At 40.7% G+C, this 12,120-nt stretch overlaps 1 non-coding gene across 1 annotated transcript; it reads left to right on the forward strand.

Annotated features, from left to right (window-relative positions):
• The first annotated feature begins 11,106 nt into the window (after window positions 1-11,106).
• On the forward strand, window positions 11,107-11,225 carry LOC120366634 (5S ribosomal RNA). Its single transcript, XR_005581224.1, has one exon. It is a non-coding gene; the product is annotated as a 5S ribosomal RNA (ribosomal RNA).
• Window positions 11,226-12,120: the final 895 nt, after the last annotated feature.

Here is a 12,120-nt window from a genome sequence, read left to right on the forward strand (position 1 = left end):
CACACAGGACAATTCCTCTAACTCAAAGTCAACTGATTAGGGTGTTCTATCTAGCACATCTGGAAAATCCCTTTGCAGCAGAACCTATATTCATGTTTATATTAACTGGGAGAAGTGTGTAGGCCATAGAATGGCTGCTACTTCCCTTTCATCTTCTAACTCACTCAAGAGATTATCTCTAGTAGCCCACTTATCCAGAAACATAATGGAAAGTTAATTCTGGGGAATACAATTGCACCTACCCAAATTGACACACCACAGAGTTATATCCTCCATAGAATATACCATCCAGAACTTTTCCCAGACCTTGACGAAAGGTAGACTTGTTTTGGGAGATGAGCAAAGGAATTATGAAAGTTTATTTCTTCTTTGTTTTAGGCCGCCTTCTTTTTCTAATGGATGAAGTTGTGCCTAGAATTGGTGCCTGGAAATCTTATTGCAGAGAAAGCATTCTTTAAAATATATATATATACATATATATATATATATATATATATATATATATATATATATTTCTTAAAATGCAGGATTGTTGCATAGGTACCTACATGGCAATGCAGTTTGCTGCCTCCATCCCCTGTCACCTATATCTGGCATTTCTACCCATGTTATCCCTCCCCAACCTCCCTACCCCCCGATGTCCCTCCCCTAGTCCCCCACAACAGACCCTAGTGTGTGATGCTCCCCTCCGTGTGTCCATGTGTTCTCATTGTTCAACACTCACATATGAGTGAGAACATGCGGTGTTCAATTTTCTGTTCTTGTGTCAGTTTGCTGAGAATGACGGTTTCCCGATTCATTTAGGTCCCTACAAAGGACACGAACTTGTCATTTTTTTATGGCTGCATAGTGTTCCATGGTGTATATGTGCCACATTTTCCTTGTCCAGTCTATCATCGATGGGCATTTGGGTTGGTTCCAGGTCTTTGCTATTGTGAACAGTGCCGCAATGAACATATTTATGCATGTGTTTTTATAATCCTTTGGATATATACCCAGTAATGGGATTGCTGGGTCAAATGGAATTTCTATTTCTAGGTCCTTGAGGAATCGCCACACTGTCTTCCACAATGGCTGAACTAATTTACACTCCCACCAACCTGGTAAAAGTGTTCCTATTTCTCCACATCCTCTCCAGCATCTGTTGTCTCCAGATTTTTTAATGATCGCCATTCTAACTGGTGTGAGATTGTATCTCAATGTGGTTTTGATTTTCATTTCTCTAATGACCAGTGATGATGAGCGTGTTTTCATATGTTTGTTGGCCTCATAAATGTCTTCTTTTGAAAAGTGTCTATTCATATCCTTTGCCCACTTTTGAAATGGGTTTGTTTCTTTTTTTTCTTGTAAATCTGTTTTAGTTATTTGTAGATTCTGGATATTAGCCCTTTGTCAGATGGGTAGATTGAAAAATTTTTTTCCCATTCTATTGGTTACCAGTTCACTCTAATGATTGTTTCTTTTGCTGTGCAGAAGCTCTGGAGTTTAATTAGATGCCATTTGTCTATTTTGGCTTTTGTTGCCAATGTTTTTGGTGTTTTAGTCATGAAGTCCTTGCCAATGCCTATGTTGAATGGCTTTGCCTAAGTTTTCTTCCAGGGTTTTTATGGTGTTAGGTCTTATGTTTAAGTCTTTAATCCATCTGGAGTTCCTTTTAGTGTAAGGTGTCAGGAAGGGGTCCAGATTCTGTTTTCTGCACATGGCTAGCCAGTTTTCCCAACACCATTTATTAAACAGGGATTCCTTTCCCGATTGCCTGTTTTTCTCAGGTTTGTCAAAGATCAGATGGTTTTAGATGTGTGGTGTTGCCTCCAAGGCCTCTGCTCTGTTCCATTGTTCTATATGTCTGTTTTGGTACCAGTACCATGCTGTTTTGATTACTGTAGCCTTGTACTACAGTTTGAAGTCAGGTAGCGCGATGACTCCAGCTTTCTTCTTTTTACTTAGAATTGTCTTGGCTATGTGGGCTCTCTTTTGGTTCCATATGAATTTTAAGGCGGTTTTTTCCAGTTCTGTGAAGAGGGTCATAGGTAGCTTGATGGGGATAGCGTTGAATCTGTAAATTACTTTGGGTAGTATGGACTTTTTCACGATATTGATTCTTCCTAACCATGAGCATGGAATGTTTCTCCATCTGTTTGTGTCCCCTCTTGTTTCCTTGAGCAGTGGTTTTTAGTTCTCCTTGAAGAGGTCCTTTACATCGTTTGTTATTTGTATTCCTAGGTATTTTATTCTCTTTCTAGCAATTGGGAATGGCAGTTCCCTCTTGACTGGGCTCTCTTTAAGTCTGTTATTGGTGTATAGGAATGCCTGTGATTTCTGCATGTTGATTTTGTATCCTGATTCTTTGCTGAAGTTGCTTATGAGTTGAAGGAGATTTTAGGCTGAGATGATGAGGTCTTCTAAATATACAATCACATCATCTGCAAATAGAGACAATTTGACTTCCTCCTTTCCCAATTGAATACCCTTTATTTCTTTTTCTTGACTGATTGCTGTGGCTAGAACTTCCAATACTATATTGAATAAGAGTAGTGAGAGAAGGCATCCTTGTTGAGTGCCAGATTTCAAAGGGAATGCTTCCAGTTTTTGCCCATTCAGTATGATATTGGGTGTGGGTTTGTCGTAAATAGCTTTTACTATTTTGAGATATGTCCGTCAATACCTAGTTTATTGAGAGTTTTTAGCATAAAGGTTATTGAATTTTGTCAAAGGCCTTCTTTTTTTTTTTTTTTTTTTTTTTTTGAGACGGAGTTTCGCTCTTGTTACCCAGGCTGGAGTGCAATGGCACGATCTCGGCTCACCGCAACCTCCGCCTCCTGGGTTCAAGCAATTCTCCTGCCTCAGCCTCCTAAGTAGCTGGGATTACAGGCACGCGCCACCACGCCCAGCTAGTTTTTTGTATTTTTTTTTTAGTAGAGATGGGGTTTCACCATGTTGACCAGGATGGTCTCGATCTCTCGACCTCGTGATCCACCCACCTCAGCCTCCCAAAGTGCTGGGATTACAGGCTTGAGCCACCGCGCCCGGCCGAGGCCTTCTTTACATCTATTGAGATAATCATGGTTTTTGTCTTTGGTTCTGTTTATGTGGTGGATTACATTTATAGACTTGTGCATGTTCAACAAATCTTGCATCCCCAGGATGAAGCCTACTTGATCATGCTGGATAACCTTTTTGATGTGCTGTTGCAATCAGTTTGCCAGTATTTTATTGAACATATTTGCATCTATGTTCATCACGGATATTGGCCTGAAGTTTTATTTTTTTGTTGAGTCTCTGCTGCATTTTGGTATCAGGATGATGTTGGTGTCCTAAAATGATTTGGAAAGGATTCCCTCATTTTGGATTGTTTGGAATAGTTTCAGAAGGCATGGTACCAGCTCCTCTTTTTATGTATGGTGGAATATGGCTGTGAGCCCATCTGGACCTGGGCTCTTTTGGGTTGGTAGGCTATTAATTGCTGCCTCAACTTCAGACTTTGTTACTGGTTTATTCAAGGTTTCATCTTCTTCCTGGTTTAGGCTTGGGAGGTTGCAAGTGTCCAGGAATTTATCAATTTCTTTCAGGTTTACTGGTTTATGTGCATAGAATTGTTTGTGGTAATCTCTGATGGTAGTTTGTATTTCTGTGGAATTGGTGGTGATATTCCCTTTATCATTTTTTATTGCATCTATTTGATTCTTTTCTCTTTTATTTTTTATTAATCTGGCTATCAGTCTGTCTATTTTGTTGATCTTTAAAAAAAAACAGTTCCTGAATTTATTGATTTTTGAAGGGTTTTTTTTGTCTCTATCTCTCTCAGTTCTGCTCTGATCTTAGTTATTTCTTGTCTTCTGCTAGCTTTTGAGTTTTTTTTTTAATCTTGCTCCTCTAGCTCTTTCAATTTTGATGATAGGGTATCTATTTTTAGATCTTTCCTTGCTTCTCATGTGGGCATTTACTGCTATAAATTTGCCTCTAGACGCTGCTTTGAATATGTCCCAGAGATTCTGGTACATTGTGTCTTTGTTCTCATTGGTTTCAAAGAACATTTTTTTTCTGCCTTCATTTCATTGTTTATCCAATCAACATTCAGGAGCCAGTTGTTCAGTTTCCATGAAGTTGTGTAGTTTCGAGTGAGTTTCTTAATCCTGAGTTCTAACTTGATTGCACTGTAATCTGAGACACTGTTTGTTATGATTTCCTCTTTTTTTGCATTTGCTGAGGAGTGATTTACTTCCAATTACGTGGTCAGTTTTAGAGTAGGTGTGATGTGGTGCTGAGAAGAATGTATATTCTGTGGATTTAGGGTGGAGAGTTCTGTAGATGTTTATTAGGTTTGCTTGGTCCAGATCTGAGTTCAAGTCCTGGATATCTTGTTAATTTTCTGTCTCACTGATCTGTCTACTATTGACAATGGAGTATTAAAGTCTACAACTATTATTGTGTGGGAGTCTAAATCTCTTTGTAGGTCGTTAAGAATTTGCTTTATGTATCTGGATGCTCCTGTATTGAGTGCATATATATTTAGGATCATTAGCTCTTCTTGTTGCATTGATCCTTTTACCATTATGTAATGCCCTTCTTTGTCTGTTTTGATCTTTGTTGGTTTAAAGTGTATTTTATCAGAGACTAGGATTGCAATTCCTGCTCTTTTTTTGCTCTCCATTTCCTTGGTAAATCTTCCTCCATCCCTTTATTTTGAGCTTATGTGTGTCCTTGCTTGTGAGATGGGTTTTCTGATTACAGCGCACTGATGGTTTTTGACTTTTTATCCAATTTGCCAGTCTGTGTCTTTTGATTGGGGCATTTAGCCCATTTACACTTAAGGTTAATATTGTTATGTGTCAATTTGATCCTGCCATTTTGATGCTAGCTGGTTGTTTTGCCCATTAGTTGACACAGTTTCTTCATTGTATTGATGCTCTTTACCATTTGGTACATTTTTGGAGTGGCTGGTAGTAGTTGTTCCTTTCTATGTTTAGTGCCTCTTTCAGGAGCTCTTGTAAGGCAGGCCTGGTGGTGACAAAATCTCTCAGCAATTGCTTGTTCGTAAAGGATTTTATTTCTCCTTCACTTATGAGGCTTAGTTTGGCTGGATATAAAATTCTAGGTTGAAATTTCTTTCCTTTAAGGATGTTGAGTATTGGCCCCTACTCTCTTCTGGCTTGTAGGGTTTCTGCTGAGACATCTGCTGTGAGTCTGATGGGCTTCTGTTTGTGGGTAACCCAACCTTTCTCTCCGACTGCTCTTAGCATTTTTTCCTTCATTTCAACCCTGATGAATCTGACCATTATGTGCCTTGGTATTGCTCTTCTTGAGGTCTATCTTTGTGGTGTTCTCTGTATTTCTTGGGTTTGAATATTGGCCTGTCTTGCTAGGTTGGGGAAGTTTTCCTCGATAATATTCTGAAGAGTGTTTTCATTCTCTCCATCACATTCAGGTACACCTATCAAACATAGATTAGGTCTTTTCACATAATCCCATATTTCTTGGAGTCTTTGTTCATTTCCTTTCATTCTTTTTTCTCTACTCTTGCCTTCTGGTTTTATTTCACTGAGTTGATCTTCATCCTCTGATATCCTTTCTTCTGCTTTGTTGATTCAGCTATTGAAACTTGTATATGCTTTGTAAAGTTCTCGTGTTGTGTTTTTCAACTCCATCGGGTCATTTATATTCTTCTCTAAGCTGTTTATTCTAGTTAGCATTTCATCAAACCTTTTTTCAAGGTTCTTAGTTTCTTTGCATTGGGTTATAACATGTTCTTTTAGCTCAGAGAAGTTTGTTATTACTCACCTTCTAAAGCCTGTTTCTGTCAATTCATCAGACTCATTCTCCATCCAGTCTTGTTCCCTTGCTGGTGAGGAGTTGTGATCCCTTGTAGGAGGAGAGGCGTTCTGGTTTTGGGCATTTTCATCCTTTTTGTGCTGGTTTCTTCCCATCTTTGTGGATTTATCTACCTGTGGTCTTTGTAGTTGGTGATTTTCAGATGGGGTCTCTGAGTGGACCTCCTTTTTGTTGATGATGAAGTTATTTCTTTCTGTTTTTTAGTTTTGCTTCTAACAGTCAGGCCCCTCTGCTGTAGGACTGCTGGAGGTACACTCCAGATCCTGCTTGCCTGGGGATCACCTATGGTGGCTGCAGAACAGTAAGGGTTTCTGCCAGTTTCTTCTTCTGTTATCTTCGTCCTAGAAAGATACCTGCTAGATGTCAGCCTGAGATCCCCTTCATGAGGTGTCTCTTTGGATATACAGGGGTCAGGGAGCTGCTTGAGGAGACAGTCTGACCCTTATAGGGGCTCAAATGCTGAGCTGTGAGCTCCCTTGTTTCATTCAGAGCTGCTGGGCAGGTGTGTTTAAGTCTTCTGCAGTGGAACTCATAACCATCTTTTTTCCCAGGTCCTCTGTCCTGGGAATGTGAAGCTTTATAAGTTCCTGACGTGCTGCTGCCTTTTTTCAGAGATGCCCTGCCCAGCTAGGAGGTAGCCTAATCACAGTCTGCCAGTAGAGGTGTTGCTGAGCTGCCATGGGCTCTGACCAGCTGCTGTGTGAACTTCCTTGCAGTTTTGCTTATAGAGATATAGTTAGAACTGCCTCGGTAATGGCGGTCTGCCTCAGTAATGGCGGACTGCCTCGGTAATGGTGGACTGCCTCTGTAATGGTGGACTGCCTTGGTAGTGTTGGACTGCCTCTCTAATGGCAGATGCCCTTCCCGCCACAGAGCTGGACCGTCTCAGGTCCGGCTGCACTTGCTGTGAAACTCTCTATCCAGAGCTTCTCAGATTGCTGGGTTTTGTAGGGGTGGGACCTGCCAAGCCAGATCACCTGGCTCCCTGTTTCAGCCCACTTTTTTTCAGTTGAATGGGCAGCTGTCTCCCAGGCATTCCACGTGCCAGGTGAAACAGCTACCCAGATTTGTGTGAGTTTTTGTGCGGAGACCCACTGCGCCAGCTGAAACAGCCATGCTGGAAACTTGTGGTGCTTTTCAGCCCAGGAATCTCCTGGTCTGTGGGCAGTAACTCATTTGGAATTGCAGTGATCACTCACCCTCTTTGTTGTTCTTGCTGGAAACTGCACTCCAGAGCTGTTCCTATTCGGCCATCTTGGATCCCTAACCTTTAGGATTTTTAACATATCCAAATACCATATCTCACAAGAGATCTCACAAGAGATACGATATTTGGATATGTTAAAAATCCTAAAGGTGATACATAAATGACCAAGATCTGGGAAAAGCTACTTTGATTTACTGTGACAGTTACCATATGCAATGTCTCAGTAAAAGGGATCAAAGTTCTTCGTCCTCAGAACCTCATAACTCACTACAAGTGTTCATCTGGTACCTGATACACAAAGCTACACATTAGAACTAATAGTGGTGGCACTTGTTTTTCTAATTCCATACTGGGTTAGGGAGCTGGTTTTCCTATCAGTGTCATTACTAAGGTTAATTAATTCAACAAATGATCAGTACGCCTATCAGGTTCCAACCAATGACCTGTATGCCGAATCTGTAAATACCAAGAAAATATGGTATTTGTCCTATCTACAGAAACAGGAGAACACAAAGAAGGGGCATAGAGAAATAGGAGATAAGTGAAATAGACAGAGAAGATGAGCAGAACTATCTCTTGTGAATACAAGAATGCTTACCTATACTTGACAATTCCATTGATCACTGGGTTCACACCTTAAAATATATCTATGTAAGCCTGAATGATACTTATGCATTTTACCTATAAAATGAAATACTCTAATTAGCATGCCTATATATACCCATCGCTCTGCATGTGGGAAGCAATCATTGAATTATTCAGTTCAATCCCATTAGGAGGAAAATCACACTAACAGATATACTCAGATACATTAAGAAATGAAAAATTCTGGCTGGGCACGGTGGCTCATGTCTGTAATCCCAGCACTTTGGGAGGCCAAAGCAGGTGGATCACCTGAGGTTGGGAGTTCAAGACCAGCCTGACCAACATGGGGAAACCCCATGTCTACTAAAAATATAAAATTAGCCAGGCGTGGTGGTGCACACCAGTAATCCCAGCACTTGGAAGGCTGAGGCAAGAGAATTGCTTGAACCCAGGAAGCAGAGTTGCAGTGAGCCAAGATTGCACCATTGCACTCCAGCCTGGGCAACAAGAGTGAAACTCTGTCTCAAAAAAAAAAGAAAAGAAAAGAAAAGAAAGAAAGAAAGAAATCAAGAATTCAAGAATATACTGGTTCTGAAAATTTGGGAAGTATGGGGTTGAAAGACATAGACCCTTCTCTTAGTGAGGAAAATTGGAGTTGAAAGATGTCCTGTAGTCACTTATTTAAAAGATTATTGCCAACTAACACATAATCAGTACAAAAACATCTAAACTCTATTGAGTGTGTAGGATGTTCCATATTCTTCATAGAATAAATGTTTACTGAAGACCTTCAGGGCACTAGATTCCAAGCACTGCAGGCACACATGATGATTCAAGTTTGGTCCCAGGCTCAAAGAGCCCACAGTCTAATGGAACAGATAATTAAAGTACTGATGTGTGGGAAGCAGGAAAGCTGTGAGAACAGAGGATGTGGGGAAAACGGAGGTGGGCCCCTTTAATCCATGTGGTCCCAGTAGGGAGCTTGTTTAGGAGGTAGGTGCTATTATTATCTCCATTTGCCTGATGAGAAATTAACAGAGAGAATAATAAGTGGTATATGGCAGGCACTCAATACACATTCGTTTAAGGAATAAATGGTTGTTAAGCAACTTGCTCAAGAAAACACAGCTAGCTAGTGCTTGAGTTTGTTTTCAACTGCAACTCTGTCTGCCTCAAAGCCCTGTGCTGCTTCCAGTACACTGATGTCTCTCTTTGCCAGTAATGTCACTTATTATAACCACTATAACCCTCACTTTTCCTGGATATGCTTGTTCCTAATTTCTTAAAATCAGTCAAATACTGTGTGGTCTATGATCGGGTGCCAATTTCTGAAGACAGCATGCTGCAAGACTGTATTTTCCTGGTGCCTGCCCATAGGGAAACCCTTGAATGAAAGCTCCGCGTGACTGTGAATGGTACCAGGCTGTGAGGTAGGGCTCTCTCCGCAACCTTTCACAGCCACCACAGACTGTGGAGAGCTACTCTCTCTCTCTGAGGATTCAACCTCACATAGAGAGCAGTGAGAGAAGGGGCAGGTGCAGTTTCCAAGCCTTTCACAGTGGATGAGGCACCGAACTTCCAGAGAAGATGCTTCTAATGTCACTGTTATTTTCTGAGCTGTCTGGTCTTTCCACACATTAAAAAGCTAGGAAGGTGTACTGCATGCCTCTTGACTTCAGGAAAACTCCTTTTAGTGCTGACTCAGAGGCTCCTGTCACATTATAAGGGTGATGGGTCCTGCTGAAGTTTTAGATGGTCCGGGAGGAAACGGTGTTGCCAGGAAGGTGGCTATCTCATCAGGAATACCATGGCTTACTCTGCAACTCTATGGAAAGGATGCCATAATCCAAGACTAGGGTGTCATCTCAGGCTGTGAAATGTAACATGTCTAATTATAAACAAGACTGTTAACTCTTTGCTTACCTGTTCTGCCCTCCTTGAAATGAAACTATCCAGTCTAGGTCTGTCTAACTTCAAAGCCCTTTCTCTTATCTGAAAGTAAGAGATCCCAAAAGTGTGGAACACAGAAAACTGGTGATAGTCATAATAACTTTAGTGCTACTTGGACATTAAAATTTTAATAGTTATGTATGTGTTTTATTTTTTTAGTAAACATATAGTATATCACAGCCACATCAAGATCTTTGTGTGGTGATTGGGGAAGAACGTTAATTTTACACACTCCATGGAAAATCACCATAACATTTCCCTTCCAGATATCTGATCTTTCCTTCAGGTTTCCTACTGTGGTGGCAATTGCCCAGTTTTTTCTCTCTGTTTAAATCTTTCATCCATTATCAGACTTCTTGTTTCCCCAAGAATAGAAGCCATCCTTCTGTCCTCCCCTTCTGTCATCTGTTTTTACAGAAGCACAATCTAAGCTTACAGTTTGCATTCTTTCAACCAGAAACCATTTCTGCAATAAAGGACCCTCTTCAGAACACAATCTTTGGCTGACAGCAGGATATTGTAAACAATGTTTTTTTTTTTCTCTCTGAGAAAGCATCTAAACAAAAGAAATTATAACTGTATTTCAGAAAAAAAAAAAAAAAAAAAAAAAGCCATACCTCATCTCATTGGGTGTCCTGAGCATTTTGCCACGGGATCTGGGGAGAGGTCTCTGGGATGAGAAGTTGGCTGATAGTGTTGATAGTGTTCAGATCATAAATTCCGTGAAACTGGGTCGGAGAGAATGTTGGTGGATAATTAAGCTGACAATGGCCTATGCTGCTTCCTTAGCAGTCTTTGTGGGCTTTGGCATCATATGACTGTGGGTGTCCATCCCAAATCTGTGGCATAGCAGATTTGGGCTATCTTTTCTAACTTCCTTGGTCTCAGTTTTCTCATCTTGAAAAACGGAAATGGTATTATGCATTCTGAGTTGCTTTACGAGGATTGGATGAGAGAATACATATGAAGTGTTTAGTAGTGTGGAAATCTAGTATTTATTTCATTTTAATAAAAAGAATGAAGAATAAATAAAATAATTAATTGAAGTGAATTGATTTAAGTAATTAAAGGAAATTTTTCAATGAAAAATGTAAAAAATAATTTTTAAACATTTTTTTTTTTTTGAGACAGAGTTTCACTCTTGTTACCCAGGCTGGAGTGCAGTGGCGCGATCTCGGCTCGCTACAACATCTGCCTCCTGGGTTCAAGCGATTCTCCTGCCTCAGCCTCCCAACTAGCTGGGATTACAGGCATCTGCCATCAGACATGGCTAATTTTTTGTATTTTTAATAGAGATGGGGTTTCACTATGTTGGCCAGGCTGGTCTCAAACTCCTGACCTCAGGTGATCTGCCCACCTCGGCCTCCTACAGTGTTGGGATTACAGGTGTGAGCCACTGCGCCAGGTCTGTATTTCTTTATAAAGTTATCTTTCCTACCCTGATTTTCCACTTTTATAGTTACATATGTTATTTTAAAATAATTTCAATTTTATGTAATTCTGTTTCACTGAAAATATTAGAAAAAAACAGCACAGTCTATGGCCACACCACCCTGAACATGCCCGATCTCGTCTGATCTTGGGAGCTAAGCAGGGTCGGGCCTGGTTAGTACTTGGATGGGAGACCACCTGGGAATACCGGGTGCTGTAGGCGTATATAAAAAATAAATAAATAAAAAATAAAAAATATTTAAAAAGAAAAAAGAAAAAAACAGCACAATGGTATCTATAATTGTAAAAAGTCTTAAAAGTGGTGAATGCGTTACTGAGTTCTGAGAAATGTTAACCCAAGTTATGTCCTGTGGTTTACGCTGTGCTAGCTAGGATGAGGGATGTCACTGAAAAATGAATCAGAATTCCCTGCTCCCTCTGTACCTCATATGCAATGGAAAACTTTACTTGGCATCTAATACAAAATATCGAAATTATGGTACCTAGTGTACTAATCCCAGATAGGAAGAGAGTTTTTTTTTTTTTTCTTTCTTTCTTTTTTAAAGATGAGGTTTCACCATGATGGCCAGGCTGGTCTTGAAGTCCTGACCTCAGGTGATCCACCCACCTCAGCCTCCCAAAGTGCTAGGATTACAGGCATGAGCCACCGCGCCCGGCCTGGAAGATAGTTTTCTTTGGCTATGAGTAGCACAGTAAAATATCAATTAATTCAATAAACACTCAATAATGCTTACTGTATTTCAGTCTAGATTTCCTGAGGTCTAGTGGGTAAAGGCTGATGCATACCCAGAACATAAAATGGCTCACTACGTGATGAATTAAAAGTCTTTGCCAGCCGGGCCCAGTGGCATATGCCTATAATCCCAGCACCTTGGGAGGCCAAGGCAGGTGGATCACCTGCGGTCAGGACTTCAAGACCAGTGTGGACAACATGGCAAAACCCTGTCTCTACCAAAAATACAAAAATTAGCTGGGCGTGGTGGCACATGTCTGTAATCCCAGCTACTCAGGAGGCTGATGCAGAATACCTTGATCCTGGTAGGCAGCGGTTGTAGTGAGCCGAGATTGTGCCATTGCACTGCAGCCTGGGTGACAAA

The sequence above is a fragment of the Saimiri boliviensis genome, chromosome X (assembly GCF_048565385.1).
Source record: "Saimiri boliviensis isolate mSaiBol1 chromosome X, mSaiBol1.pri, whole genome shotgun sequence".
NCBI lineage: Eukaryota > Metazoa > Chordata > Mammalia > Primates > Cebidae > Saimiri > Saimiri boliviensis.